The sequence below is a fragment of the Coturnix japonica genome, chromosome 5 (assembly GCF_054131305.1).
Source record: "Coturnix japonica strain WE chromosome 5, WE-NBRP24, whole genome shotgun sequence".
NCBI lineage: Eukaryota > Metazoa > Chordata > Aves > Galliformes > Phasianidae > Coturnix > Coturnix japonica.
The window spans coordinates 14,231,196-14,247,310 of record NC_140667.1 but is presented as its reverse complement, the minus strand read 5'-3'; the positions used below and the strand labels follow the sequence as shown (position 1 = coordinate 14,247,310).

General features: G+C 36.9%; 1 protein-coding gene across 2 annotated transcripts in view; it reads left to right on the top strand.

The window, feature by feature from the left end:
* The window catches only part of FAR1 (fatty acyl-CoA reductase 1), a 69,593-nt gene that overhangs the window by 11,461 nt on the left and 42,017 nt on the right, over nucleotides 1-16,115 (top strand). For both annotated transcript variants that reach the window (XM_085550107.1, XM_015863939.3), the window contains exon 2: nucleotides 8,438-8,582. The gene's annotated coding sequence lies outside the window, so the exon portion shown is untranslated. The remainder of the gene's footprint in view (nucleotides 1-8,437; nucleotides 8,583-16,115) is intronic.

Below are 16,115 nucleotides of genomic sequence, written 5' to 3'. Positions count from 1 at the left end.
ATTACTTAGTGGAAATTAGCTCTGTTGACAGTGAAATGTCATGTTGATATTTTGCTGAGTGCATTGCTGTAATGAACTGTACTTCATGACCTTTTTCAGTAGGTAAGAAGCTGTTACAGAACTCAAAACTGTTTTTAAATCATCAGATAATCATCAGATTTTTGGAATCAATACTAAAGTGAATTGTGTTATACTTATATGCAGACACATATATTCACATATAGGCCAGAATACTTATTGGCCTATTACTAAGCTGTAAATACTTGATGCAACCTGGTAACAACATGAACTGTAGCATAGCTCTGATGAGATCTCATGTTCTTTTTGGTTATTTTGGAAACTGACATGGATTCCCTGACAAGCCATATGAGGAGATCATTTTTGAAGGCATAAGTAAACCCTGAAAATTTGGGGGAGATATGTCTAGTATTGTGAACAGGAATGAATCTTGAATTCCCCACCACTCCTTTTCCAGGCTTAAGGACCTCACTGGAGGTTAAGATGTGGTACTTATCACTTGAGGCACACATCTGCCTGCTCAGGCACATGTGCACATTTTGAGTCATAGTTTTTTGGTTTTTTTTTTTAGGAAGATCACAGAATTTTCAAGGTTGGAAAATACCTAGAAGATCATCTAGTCCAACCATTGCCAATACTTCCCAGCTAAATCATGATGCCTTGATTTTAAAGCCTTTGAGTAATTAAATATTAGTACCCACTGGATTCTAAAGGTGGGAGCCTGGAAACTTCAGATACCCCCCAAAAAAGAGATTTGACCTACCAAGGCTTGTAACAGCTAATGTGCTAACTTTTCATAACTTAGCCTTGAGGACTTAGGATGATGCAGGATGGAACAATGATGATCTGAATTCTTTTTTCTGCAGGTAGCCACATATTTTCAAGACATTTCACGTTTGTATTCCCATATTTGTTTGCAGTCATTGCAGATGGTCAGATAATACCCAAGTAAGCGATCTGCAGCTTGATGAAATCTCATGAGAATTATGAGTTCAGCTTACAAATAAAGAATAGTATTTCAGACCTCTCCTTCAGTCTTCTGAATGTCCTGGAAAAATCCAGGTCAATATGAGCTGAAAAACATGAAAAATAGAGAAGTGGAAATAATCCAGAGTTTATCTGGGTTACAAAAGAAAATACTGTGTTGGGTGCTTGCAAACATGCAAAAAGATGCAGACCCTCTAATTATGGTGTTACAAAGGACAAACTTTTGCTGTATTGTGTATGAAATCTGTCACTATTTGAGTTAGTAATTATGGCCCAGAAATCACATCCTTCAAATGAAAATGTATGGATGAGTCTTATTAAAGATTAGCTCACTTTGTAGCAGTCATATGTTTTTACATGAAGTTTCTTCAAATACTCCTTGAATATGTTCATACTTTTAGTCTTTATATATACTATACTATGAAGGAATCATATTTTCTTTAATCTTTCCTTTTCACTATATTATTAGCTTGATATTAACAGTTGTCAGTGTCAGTTTCTTGAACTGTTTCTTTTACTGAAATTTATACATTTTAAATAGCATTTATTTGCATTCTATGTGTATTTTAAGTCCTTCCATATTGACCAGTAATTTTTGGAACATTTTTTCTTCAACCATCCTTAAATATCAGACTAACATAAAATTCTTAGAGTAATTCTCATAATGTTGTTTATAAAGAAGATGAGTCCATTATATGCATTGAGCATCACTTTCTTTTCTGCTTTTTATTTCATTCTTTACTATGATTGGATTTGGCAGTTAGTCTAAGATAGAATACCACTTGCTTTAAGATTCAGAGTCTTGGTGCTTAATGGTTATTTGCTGTTGTTTATATGTTACTCTATGTGAGATACAAAAGAAGATAAAATTGTTTGTTAGCTCTACAGATCATCACCCTAGGCTATCATCTTCAATGGAGAAGGATGTTATTGCTAACTGTGGAGGTTGTTCCAATGAATTGGATTACACTGGTTCATTATGTCCTTTGGATCTTCCGTGCTGATGTGCAAGGAATGCATGTATACTTCTTCTCTGTTGCCGAACCATACAGATTATCTTGATTTTCTTGTTTAACAATTTACCTCTCTGCTTACACTTGTGTGAAATATATTCCCAAACTGCTTCCCTCCCTGCGCCTGAAATTCAGGCTTCCTGTTTTAGATTTCTAGGCTTTTAGTAAAAGGCCAAGACCTGCACTTTTGTGTATTAGGCTATCATTTTTATTATGCATTTTTAACTAAGTTACTAATCAAAATTTTATTAGTTTTTCCATGTTTAGACAATACAGACTGAGTCACAAAGGACTTAATCCTATATTTCTGTTGTCGTTTTCCCATACCTTCAGTTTTATTTTGTGATATCCCTATCTCTTGGCATAGTCAAGTGGGGCTGAGGATTAGCTAGTTCTATCCATTGTTATCATCACTTGCTATACTAAAATGGCCATCCTCATCCTTATGGATTCCCGACCTTGAAGTGATGTTTTTGTGGTAACCACCCATATGTTAACATCAGGCTTTAGCCAGGTAATTTTACTCCTCTTGACTCTTTCTTCTTTTTCCTGCCCACTACCAAATTCTATTTTCTTGACTGTTTTTCAGTATTTATGAACAGAAAAATATAAAGATTTACTTTTTAAGAAAGCCAAATCCATAACCTACACTACTGCAAATGCAAAGGAGAGATCCTAAGCTATCATCCCTAGCATCCTTTGTGGAATCTAAGAGGAAGAATTTAGGCAATGTCTGCATTACTGTTCTCAAGGTTAGTGCCCCTTCTCCTCCTGTGTGCACTGAGAGACTTCTTTAAAAGGAGTCTCTGGGTATCTCTAATGCAAATGACCTGGAAAGCAGAGCAAAGTCACAGTTAGAAGGAAGCTAACACAAAGTAGGACATTTTAATGCACTGGGACCATAGTAGCATCTTGGACCCAAAATTCTCTCTGTATCCAGGAGCCCCATAAATATACGTGCGAATATTACGTTTCTAAGGTGCGCATAATAGGTGGCTTGAGCTAACTGTTTTCATTGCATGCTCGCATCTGTGCTGTAACTATAGGAACCAACTCTATAAATAGCCCAACCCAGTTACCTTTTTCAGAACTTCAGGGAAAGCGAGTCCTCAGAATAGATAAATTACTTAACTCAGTTTTCTAAACATAATCGTTCCCTCTGCAAACTGCTTTTTCTGTGTGCCACTGTCAAATTTGTGCATCACACCAGCTTCCATTCAGTTCTCACTGGGGGTAGTTGTTCAGCTGACATAATTTGAGAGAGCAGTACTAATTCTTGGCATCTGTGGATTAGGAATTTTGATGCAGATGTTTATTAAAGCACATTTAAAAGGAAGAGCAGATCTGTAATGCAGATTTTAAAGTTAGGGCTAAAAAAGGCCTACTTTTGTATACACGGGCTGGATGCGTCTAAATGGGCTATGTGAGTTTGGGGGGGATATTCCATCTGAATCATGTACATTTTCAAGATTGTCTTTGGACTTAATTTTATAATAGAACCTAGATATTTCTTTCTCTGAAAAACAGTATTAATTAGGAAGTACATTAGGGAAGATCACCCTCTGGTGCTCTAAAAAGTGGAACTGTGTACTAGTCTGGTCATTTAGTGTATTGCAAGTGGAAATGTCATCCTTGGATCAAATCCTAACTATCCAAAATTCAAAGGGTTTTCTATAATGAACTTGTATCAAGAAAAGATTTGCAAGCAGAATACCGCAGCAGTCTATAATGTGTGCAATTTTATGTACAATTACCACCTCAAGCTGAGCAGTAATGCACTCCATTGCTACAGTGGCCTACTGCCTAATAATGTAAAGAGAGGATACTGTATTGGAATGAGCAGATCTGAAGATGTGTGCTCAAATATGACCTCATCTCATCAAGGATATACTTAGAGGAGTAGTGTCCTTCCAGAAGGGAGTGCTCTCATGGCAGGGTATGCTGTATTCATCATAGAGGTATTACCCAAAATCTGCAAGGCGTTTTTGTTATATTTCTTGGTTTTTATTAGGTTTTCAGTCTATTTATGTTCTCTCCAGACATCCTTATTCTCTATCAACTGTCATGACTATCCATCTCTGTTGTGGGTCTCTCCTGGGTTTTTATTCCTAATTTATTATCAGTCATATGGTATGTTACCGAGCATATTTCTGAAAGAATAGGAATACGGACTGTTCTGCTTAATTTATCGCTCTATTCTGTTGAAGCATAAAATGGAAGTTTTTCACAAAAATACAAATACTGAGTTGAATGGCTGTAATTTTTGGGATTTCTGGGAAGCTTCCTGTTGACAGCTGTTACTGCTGCTGCCAATCCCACCTCTATGTCATAAAATACTTTTCTGTATTATCTCACTGCACAACTATGTTAAGTACTTTGTTGCAGGCATTTACTTGTTCACTAGTCCTTCTGAGACAGTAAAACACAGGTGTCCCTCAGCCTGCATGGCTGCATTCTATCACATCAGTATTTTGCATTGCCTAAGGAATACCTTTACCATTTTTGAGCACAGACCAAAAATCACTATAAAGGGCTTTTCAAATTCCTTAATGTTCTGAATACTGTCCATGTAGCATTCTTGGAAAAGGTTTTTGACTAGTTTTGTTTTGGTGTCATTCCTGGGTCTTGCAGTCCAACCACCTGCCCAAAGCGTTGTCAACAGTGAGTTCAGACCAGGTTGCTCAGGGTTTATCCAGTTGTGTCTCAAAAATCTTCATTCACTAAGATTACAGGCACTCTCTTGATATCCTACTTCTGAGTTGAATTACTGTTAAGAATAAACATTTTTTCCTTATACCTAGTCAGAATTTCACCTTTTTTTTTTTATTTATGGCCATTATTTCTCATTCTCTCACAGTTCAGAGAAACTGAACTGTGGTTGAAAGCCTGGCTTTCTCCTTTTGGTATCTTCATCTTAGGTACACAGAGGCTGTTATTGGGCCCTTCTAGAGCTTTTCCAAGTTGAACAAACTCAGTTCCCTCAGCATCTCATCGAACGGTAAGCCAACTAAGCCAATGAACCACATTGTGGTCCTCCATTGGATTGTATCAACTTGAACATCATTCTTGTACTCTGGGCTCAAAAACTGGACACAGTATCCCTGGTGCACTCTAGTTAGCATGTGTTGAGTAACAGGATAATCACTTCTTTGTCTGCTGCCTAAGCTGCTGTTGATATCATATGGTATTCAGTTAGGCTATAGCTGCAATGAAAGCTCATGATGAATCATTTAGCTCACTGGCTATCTGGACCCTGAGATTTTTCAGCACTATTGCTCTCTAGACAGTCAGTGCAGGGGATTGTTCAATCTCAAGCACAGGGCTTCATGTTTATCGTTGCTGAGTTTTGTGAGGTTCCTGTGCACTCACTCTCCTAATTTTAGTTTCTCCTTATTGGCAAGGCTGCCTTTGAGTTATTGGCTGAACTCCCCAGGTTGGTGTCACTGATACGCTTGCAGAACTGCACATTTTGTGTGATCTTTTAGATCACTTGTGAAGTTACAAAACAAGGCAGAGCTGTAAGTAGACCTCTGAGAAATTTCACTTGTAATTGACCTCCTGTTGACCGTTATCCACAGGTCTTTGAGCCTCTGTTCTCCTTCAGGATTATCTAAAGTTAACAAAGTAGTAGACAGAGAAGACAAAATGAACTTTGAATATGACCCGATTTATTAATTCCTGTATTCCTAAGAATATCACATGTCAAGAGCTGTCATCCTCTTGAGCATTAAATTCCCTTAGGGATTTTGTCCCCTCACTTTCTGTTTCCATCAAAGGAAAATAATCTAGGTAGTGTAAAAGCATTTATGTGAAAGAGTACCTGTGTGTCTGAATGTTTTTTAATCGGTGTGTTTGACCTCATTTGGTATCTTTATTATGCCTTCCTTTGTGTGCAAGTTGGCTTTGACAAATTTCATAGAAAATCATTATCATCTGTTGGGGGGGGGAGATCAGCAAGAACTGGCAAAGCTTTCAAATTGAAAAGCTTTGAATAATTTGATGTATTTGCAGAATCTCAACAGCAAGTACTTCACTGTAATGAAAGCTATACCATTAGTCATGAATATTTGTAATCAAGGCTAGATCTGCTGAGATGGATGTATCACTAAGAACATTCTTTGCCAAGCCTGCATTTTCCTTGCTTCGTGTTATCATTACATCTCTACAGCCAATTGATTTCTTGGGATGTATCGCTTAGAACCATGAAAAAAACAAACCAAAGATACAAAACATGACGTGGGAGGAGGTGTCATTTGAACTTATCGTGCTGTCTAAATCGCACATCAAGTGGGAGCAGCACTGTGGTAACTTTTTTCTGGTTATCCGGTGTATGCTCACAGACTGTAACACATTTGATGCTCCTGTTTTCTGTTGTCAGGAGAGCTCTGACAACAATTTCAAGAGTTCAGTGGCTGTGGTCTCCTTCAATATAAATTAGGTGGACTGGATTTTCTTAAGTGACCCTTGTAAATACACTGTCAGGGTTGTTTTATTATAATATTAATTGTACTGTTTCTCAAGCACTGAGCCTTGTGTAAGTTTCCTCAGAGAGCTCTGCACCAACAACCACAGCGATTTACTTGCTGAGGAAATGAGGGGAGAAAAAAGGTACGCTCGGGGAAGACTTGCCTTCTTTGCTAGAGCTGCATCTATTGAAGCTGTCGGTGTGGGCACGGCGCTGCGTTAAGTATTCTGTTAGCAAACCTGCCCTCTCGCGGAGAGGAGGAGAAAGCTGACTTAAAAAATAGCATGACTGAATTATCAGCAAAAGTACAGTGAACGTGATTGGTCTTGCTGCTGAAACCAAAAGTATGTGATGCCTCACTAATAGAACTGCGAACCAAGTCTTTGATGTGTGTGAGAGGAAAAGAGATAAAATATCTCTAGAGGAAAGTATCTGAACAATTCACTAAGCAAACAGTACTGAGTATGACAGAACTCTCTCATGGCCGCTCCTGTATTAACAAAGAGTAATGGGGCCAAGTTAATACTGAAGTAGTTCTGATGAAGTTAGTATATTTCTAGCTATAAAAAGGTTGAATCTAGTCTGTGGTGTAGCTGATTTCTGTCATTTTAAAAGCTGAGAGATGAATTCTGACAAGTTCAGAAAGAATGCTTTGGGATGTTACCACCTTACCTGTCACTCCTTCTCCCAGCTAGATGTCTCTCTTACAAATACTGAGCTTCGTGAGTCAGGAATACAAACATTTGTAATCAGCTGCAGAGCATTCACTCTGTGGACAGAATAAATCAACATAAGACAGGCCTATATCCCCAAACCTTGTAGATATTTGAGATAAAGAAGGTATAAATAACAAGTAGATGTAGTAATATTTATTCCCATAATTTATGCATCCAGTAGCAATTATGTGTTTCAAGATAGTAATACAATCTTCACCTCCAATGTCATGTAACTCCAAATATCATCTTCTTATGAGAACAGACAGCATCTATTAAGCTGTTCCTTATTCTTAATAATCTCATGGTTTCATGGAAATTAAGCCTTAGATATTTTAAAACATGAAATCAAGATTTTTTTTGAAAATGGGTTCCAGTGTGTCAGAATTGAGAACCATCAATCCATGCTAATGTTATTTCCTTGTTTAGTTCCTCTAGTGCTAAAGCAAGCAAGCAAACAGCCATGACCAAATGTCCCAATAATTCCTTATCTTACTTCTGTATCTTTTATGTTGTTTTCCTTGGGAAGACCTACATATATCCTTCAGGGTATATCATCTGCTCCTTAGAACATGTTTTGTTTCAGTTTCTCATATCACTAGACCTGTAATTATACTTCAAGAATGTTTAAAATGCAATCCCAGAAAATTCTTCCCTCTCCTCCGGCTTTCAAAACTAACTTTGTCCTCTGTTAGACTTGGAAGGAGTGGCCTCAGCTCCATTTTGTGACACACTGACAAGTTAGTTCTGTGCCTCTGACAGTTCAGGTACTGTGTCAAAGAAGGGGAAGAGCATTGCAAACCAGTCCTGTAAAACTAATTCTTAGCGCCTCCACCATCTTTCAAGGTGAAATTATTTTAAAAAATCACTTCTCTGTGGAAAGGGTGTTCAGATAAATGTTTTCTGTTTTTAGAGGGTTCGTGTAATTTAACAGGAAGCTAAATCCAATGGATCTGTACTAAACATATGCTAGGTTTGATGCAGTGCAGGTGCTGTTTGTAGGCTGCATGAATTCCAAACATAAACCTAAAAGAAAAGGTATTTCGTGTCCACTCAGATTTTATTCCCCTTAGTAAGAAGCACTAAAAGTACAAAGTATAAAGAGTACTATAATAGTGAAATTAAGAAATTTATTATCCTGGGAAACCGTGTGACAAAAAATGAGTGACACCCCAGATAAGAAAGTGGCTTGTTACTGATACATTTTTTTTCACTGAATGTTCATTAAAATGTTCTTTCAGCTCCTGTTTAAACTCTGCAACTGGCAAACCAGCTGAAGGAAGTAACTGTTTGAGATTTGTCATCCCTCTGCCTGTGTGTACTGTGCATGACCAAGAAAAGGGAACACGCCTATCTCCAGGAAGAAGTTGAGCAAGATCTGACAAGGTTGGTAAAGTCAAGTGGGGGGTGGGAAAGAGGGAGGAGGAGAAAAAAAACTCCTTCACTTGAGAACAAAAAGGCTTTTTGTTATTACTTTAGCCATTGTGAGGAAACAAAAAAGCGTAATTACAGCTTTTAGAAGGTTTTTTTCTGGTCACTTTTAAATGTTTCTTACAGCAATTCACCCTTAATTAAAGTAGTAAAAAAAAGTATGGACAAATGTATAAGGAAATGGAGCTGCAGAAAGGACAAGTAGTGGACTGTTGAAAGGGCTCTTGAACAGAGAACTGGAACAAAGAATCCTAGTCATTGAGAACTGCTGTAATATCACTGGGACTTGGCAGATTTTATCAAGTAGACTATTGCCATAAAATCTTTATCTAGGGCATGTTTGCAGAGCTAGGTGAGGATTCAGATGCAATTGTGGATGAGTGCACTCAGGCTACTTATAATCCAGCTACTTAATGTAACAAGCATAATGAAGGCCTTATGGCACTATTTTTGCTGTAGCATAGTGGCCCCAGAACAACCTCTCTGAAGATGTTCTTACCAATGCTAGTGTGGGTTGAGCTGTCTGTAATTCAGCTGGTGTGGATAAACCTACCAGAATAAAATAACACTTTCAGTGGGCAGGATAGGCATAGATGAATTTGTTAATTGCAAACACTTGTACAAGAATTTAGTTTGTTTGTTTTTTTTTAAATTTGGTAATTTGGGTATGTTTTTAAATGTATATTGTATGTAACTCTGAAAGAACATAGAATAGGATTTTGAAAGGAAGAAGTTATTACTTCAGGAGCTGGTATAGTTACACTAACACTAAATTTTAACTAACAGCTGTTTCATGTGGATCATTCCAAGTGTTTTAATGATATTTGAGTGTTACGCACATCTTCCAAGACAAGAACACCTTTGTGAAAACAGAGTCTAGCAGATCTAGAATACAGAACTGAATTCAAATGTGATTTTTTTTATTTTATTTTTTTTTTTTTTGCACAACAAAGTAGTTATACTCCATGATACCACATTGTAAGGGGATGAGTCCATGACAGCAGTGCATTCTTTGGAATTATTTCTGTACCTTGTGGATGCATCTGAGAATTGTGAAGACAGCAGGCTCAGTGTCTTATCATGAAAAACAGAAGCACGTGTACATAATTTTCCATGCTCTTTTACATATTGTATCATTTTGTGTTTCTTTCTTAGGAAGATTACCTAAGATGTCTCACAGTGACAAATCAAAATCCTCTTTGGAGTCATAAATATATCCAGTCTTCCTAAATACTAAGTTTATGACAGAGGATGCTTGCATTATTTCCAATTAATTTCAGTTTAATTGCAAGGTGCTCCACAATTTCAGTGGGATTACAACTGACTTGCTTATGCAAGAGAGCTATCAAGCCAACAAATACCTAGCAACTCCCATCATCCCCTATTAGATCTTAACCAAAAAACCCAAACAAACAAAGCAAACAAACAAACAGAAAAACAAACAGCCCCACAAATGGTTATGATGGAAGCAAATACATTTTATTAAATGTGAAGTGATACCTAAATGCACTCAGGTTGATGCTAATGGCGTACTTCAATATGGACTGGTGCTTAATGAAATCTTGGTGTTAACAGCTGTCTTGGACAAGGGCATACAAGTACCATATGTTTTCAGCATACATAATTACTGTAATCATGCTTCCAGAAAACAAGAAGAAAAATTGGATTATTCATGAGCCATGGCTGTCATTTAGTGATTACTTGTTTTTGACAGTGTATTTTTCTGATCCTACTCTCTGCTAAAGTTCCTGAGATTTCACAGCAGTTTATTCACTTTCAATAACCAGTACAGGAGAAAATTTCCTTAATCTACAGAAATCTGAAATTACTTTTTCAAAGAATTCTTGAACTCAATTCAAAAGCAGTTTGTCAATTCATTGTTGTGTGCTCTTAGAGTTGTGCAGGGCATACGACTTGCCTCTAGATGGTGCTCTCTCATTGACATTTAAGAGCATTCTTATTGCAGTTTTTATTATTCTCTCAAAATGAACATTAATCCTCTCAAATGAGCAAGAAAATAACTTGGTGGAATGCATATCACTGTACCATACGTTCATTACAGTTAACTGATATTCCCAACTGATTGCATTAAGAAACTAATTTTAATTCTGGGAAAAGGTATTGATAAAACTGTATAATATTCTAATACGAAGGTGGAAATTCTATGAACCATTAAACTGCATAATAAGCATTATTTAAACAGTATCTTCATAGTTAAGTAATATTAGATCCAGTGAGGTAATAAGCCAACATTACAAACTGAAGAACGAGACAAAAGTACTAATTCTTTTCCTCAAAACCTTGAAAATTGTGCTGCAACTTTGTGTGAAAGGCCTTCCGCTTCAGAAGCCCTTTTTCTCATGGGGAAGTAGAAGAACCAGATATCATCACAGAAATACCAGGCATTCCATTCTTGCTGTCATGCTGGAATTGTGTTTTCATGGTTTCCACCACTACTGGCTATGCAAATATGGTCTGTGAGTATTGCGAACTAGTGTGGGACCTAGGCGTCATACTTCAGGCATTTTATAGTGAAGCCAGTACTTTTTTCCAGTGAATTCCAGTGTTGATTGCGTGGTTTGTGTGGGTCTGTATCAGCATATTTCTGCTCAGCATTTTCCTTCACACTGCTACAAATATTGCAGCAGAAGATAGAACTGATTCATGATTCAGCATTTTCAGACAATGTACATTGTCTCTGTGCAGGAAGCAAGTTTTTATATTATTTGTAAATGCTGTACATTCTTTTGTGTGTGTGTGTGTTCATTTTCAACCAGCATCTCCTTTTACTCTCATATTTTCCTTCCCAGATGTCTCTAAATGAGGTAGTGTTCACCAGTAAGAGGCTCTCTTGGTTGTGATGTTCTTTTCCTGTTTCTTCTGCCACGGGCAGCTGTGACACACAGGAATATTTTAGTTAAAAAGAAAGGAAAGGAAGATTCCAGAGACAAGGGCTGTTTTTCTGATAAATCTGAAGTTTTACTCTTAGGAAGTGAGTAATTTTATCTAGTTTTTGTAATAACATTCATCCTAAATTCTGTTTTTCTGTCCTTTCTCCTGTATTATGACAACTATATAGGATCCATCTTGTCCCTTTCCAGTTGCACACTTATTGTAAAACTTATTGCACCATATCATTCTTTATCCCTTTTCTTCCTTTGTTTGAGGTGAAGTCTCTGCTCATACATGCTCTTCCAGTTCAAGGTAAAGTAGTTTACCCAGTTGTTCATGATGAAGATCAAGATGTCAAATTCTTTTTTGGCAGAGTCAATATTTCCACATATTCGTGCTAAGCCCTGTTAGAAAAGAAAAGAAAGCTGAAACTTAAAGATTGCAACATGAGAAATTATAGAAAATTCTTCAGGAAGTATTGTTTCATGACCGGAATGACCTCAACAGCTTCTTTCTTTAGCTGTTTTTCTTTAGTGTGACACTGCTTCTGAATAAGAGCACACAGAGACAATATTCAAGAATATGCGCTTACTGTGGTTCCAATACTGGATTTTTTCCTGCAAAATCTAGTATTAGGAGTAATCTTGGCTCTCCAGGACCTACCATTAACCACTTTAAAACAGATTTTCCTTGCTCTACGTTTTTCTGCCTGCAATAACTTAAAGCACTAAATCATGTATACGTACCAAAATAGGAAAGCATTTCCAGTAAAGTCCCAAACAAAGTTAGTGCTGCATTAAAAAGTGCTTCTTATGAGTATATTCAATATCTCCTTACCTCAACACACAGAAATCTTTTTCATCCAGATGCTGTTGTACGCAGAATTTGGTTGTCTATGCTTCTGTATTAATATTTGCTCCATTAGTGACTTTAATGTCAGAGGAGTTGTTACACTGATTGCCTTATTAAAAAAGAAAATGCACACGGAAGGTACACATCTGTTGTAGTGTTTCCTCCTTTCATAGTTTTATCTGTAGAATTACAGATATAATTAACCAGGAAACATTTTCCAGAAGCCTTTGTCTGGAAAGATTATTTTTTACTAGTAACATCTTTAGCATTACACCAGTCTGTTGCAGCACTGTGTATGACAGTAATTTAATTGATTATCTTTCATAAATACTTTCCCCAGTTTTTCTCTACATGATTTACTTAAATAGCAAATAGTGAAATGCTGATGCCATTTCTTCACCTGATGCTTCCCAGATTTGCTTCTAAACCACTTTTCAGAATAGTATCTCAGGGCATCTGGTAGCCTAGCTGTTCTTGTGTATCAGACTGGAGTTTACCCAATTTTATGGCTTCTCTAATGTTTTATTTACCCCATTGTTTTCTCTCCTCCTGTCTTCTCTGTCCTTCTATCCTGCATTAAAGAGTCACACAGACTTCATGGCATGGAAGTTTTAACTGTCTATCATGGATTTCTAATATAGTATGTAGACTGTGTGTCAAGGGAACAGGTGGTAGGAGGCACAGCAGAGATGAGAGTGAGATAACACTAGGAAATATTCAGCTTCACATGCACCCTGCATCAAAATTATTAATTTAGAGCCCATCTTAGAGCAGAATAGTTCTAATCTGTTTCTCTAAATGGGAAAGAAAGCACAAGTCTGAAGCTCATACATGCAAACCAAATGGACAGAGGCAAATTAATTGCTTAAAAGTTTAAACTACCATAAAGAAAGACACTTTGCATCTATTTAGCTGCTCATATAAGGCCATAATGCATTGATGTATAAATTTCATGATCAAGTTTATCCTATATCATTTTGTCTTAATTTTATAAAACAAAATCATACAAAAATATATGCATTTATGTAGGTGAATGCTTTGTGGTTGATGCTGATGATTGAAATTTCTTGCACTTAACTGCTGTTAAGTTAACAAGGTGATTTATTCAGTGTGAAAGGAGCTGAAACCTATAAACCCTGTTACAGGAACATATGTTATGACACGCAGAACCATTTTCTGAGTCATCTTTATGAATGGAAAGGCATTCCTTTCTTCTAAGAATGTGGTTCGTGATTTTCTTGAGAAAGATAATACTAGTGTTCAGAATATAGTATGAACAGCCATTTAATTGCAATCTATTTTCTTTTTTTGCACATAACATCATACATTGTTCCTAGTATTGAGTTTTGTCATTAATAATAACGCGTAATGTACAGTTTGCTCTGCTCATGGAAATTATCTGTAGGCTTTTATGCAGGGAGCTACATCAGGTGTACAACTTTCTATCCATAATAAATTGTATTGATCAAAATGAATTATAAAAAACCCCTGACATTCCAGCTACTTCTCTGCTTTCTGGACCGAAAAAAAAAGTGCCCAGCACTGTCACTTCTTACTAGAGAAAAGCAAAAGCTTTCAAAAAAACATCCCCCACCCTTTAGGGCAGGTAAACAAACAAACAAAAATACCCATGTCTTTTGTGAGAGGAATTGCAGCATCAATTTTGCACACACAGAACAGAACTAACTCAAGTGTTGCAGCATCTCTGCAAAAGTGTTCATAGATTTAAAGGTAATAGGTAAATCATAATAGGTACGTAGCTCCAAAAATGAAGTCTCCTATTTATTTCCATTGAAACTACAACATATACAAAGAGCCAGATAACATTGTTTGATGGAGCAAATTCTCAACTACAAAACACTATTTCTCAACATAGTCACCACCCTCTTTGTAAGAGCCAGTTCATTGGCCCAAAGACAGAAGTCAGAAGGTGCCAGATCTTGACTACATGGTGGGTGTGGTAGAACAGTCCAGTCAAGACATCTGTTTCCCTAAGTTCTTTTTTTCTTGATGCATAAAAGAAATATTCCATCCTCTTTATAAAGGTATCCACAATGAAATTGATCTATCACAGTGAAAGCAAAGTTTGCAAGGTGTGCAAACCAACACACTAACAAGAAACATTATTTCATAAGTGTTATAAGTACTATTTAATGAGCAGGGATGACAAGTGTGATTATATACACATAGAAACACAAACACATCTATGACTACAGATTTGTTTGTATTATCAAGTTGTGTGGTACAGTAGGAATGGATCTGTAGAGTAAAACAGTTGATTCTGTTTGATTTCTGCCTGATTTCACTTTATATGTGTCTTGTGTGGGGGCTGCTCCAGAATAACTGGAGTGCAGTGGACTGGATACCCAGTTAGCTGTTGGGGCACCTGTTAGAAGGGCTCCTAGGGTAAATTTCTACTTTCAGGTTGCTTAATTTAACATGAGCAGCCATCTGAAGTGTTTTAACAACTATCAAATGTTTTCAAATCAAACGGTTATTATCTTGATAACTTTCAAAACGTAGCATTGTCTGTTGTCATATTCATTTCACACAGGCGAGCCATCATTTTCAAAGTTAAAAAAAAGACCCTATCAGATTAAATATGATCCACTTTTTAAATATGAGCTTTAGCTAATGGGAAGATCAATATAGATGCCTCTTTAGTGTGTTTTAAATTGTCACTGGGAGCAAATGAATATTTTATTGTTTGAAAGAGGAGCTCTTCAGCATTTAGTTGGAATTTATTAACTTTAAATTGTGACTCAGTACAAGTATCCCACTGTTTAGGCAGTAGAAGTAGCCTAACTAGGGAATAAAAAGGACAGATCCTGAATTTCAGAAGCACTGTATTGCCTGTCAAAAGGAAACCACAATCAAGAATGGTCCAGAAGCTGCAAGTGAAGTGGATCTATAAGCAAGGAAGGATTCTGGATGAGGCTTCAAGGTACAATAAATGTCTTTGAAGAACTAGAGGAGTGTAGTGTCTGCGATATTTGGCTTGCAGCGCTTATTAAAAAGAAGTATTTGAGAGACTATGAAATTCAAACAGAAGATCACATCTTGTAAATGATGTAACATCCTGGAAAAACGGAGTACAACAGCTCAGGAAAGGATGCTAATGTGCATGGCATGTTTCCTCTAGAAACTGGGGTAAATGAAGGTATGTGGGTTGGTAGTCTTAACTTCACTAAGAACTGCAGTATACAGAGCTAGCTAGTAGTGTACTAATGTACTAACAAAAAGGGTTATCTCAGCTAGCATAAGTAGAGAAGTCTTGTGAAATTAGGGTCCTGATGTAGAATGAATTCTTGCAAAACTGAAAATCCAAAAACATTTGTTGAAGAATTAGGACATGGCCGTGGGCATTAATTATGGGTAGGACTGGTCTGCCTGAAAGTTAAGGTAAAAACAACCAGCAGTTGCACCTTTGACTGGTAGGAAACAAAGAATGCTTATGAAGAAATACTGTAATGTCTGGGACAGAGGGCATAACTCTGAGCTGCCCCAAAAGAAGATTAACAAGAGAATGGGTGAAAACATATGTTGTGTATAAGATGTGAAAGCCAAACTAAAACTGAAATACAACTGTTTCTTAGCCTGAAACAGCTGAAGCCTTGTAATAAAAACCCTCTTTAGTGTTATGGTAGGGCTAAAAGTAAGTTCTTTCCTACTAAGAAGACGATCCCATAGGTATAGGTAAGGAAAGAGAACCTTTTCAGCTTACATATTTTCATAGCTTTTAGA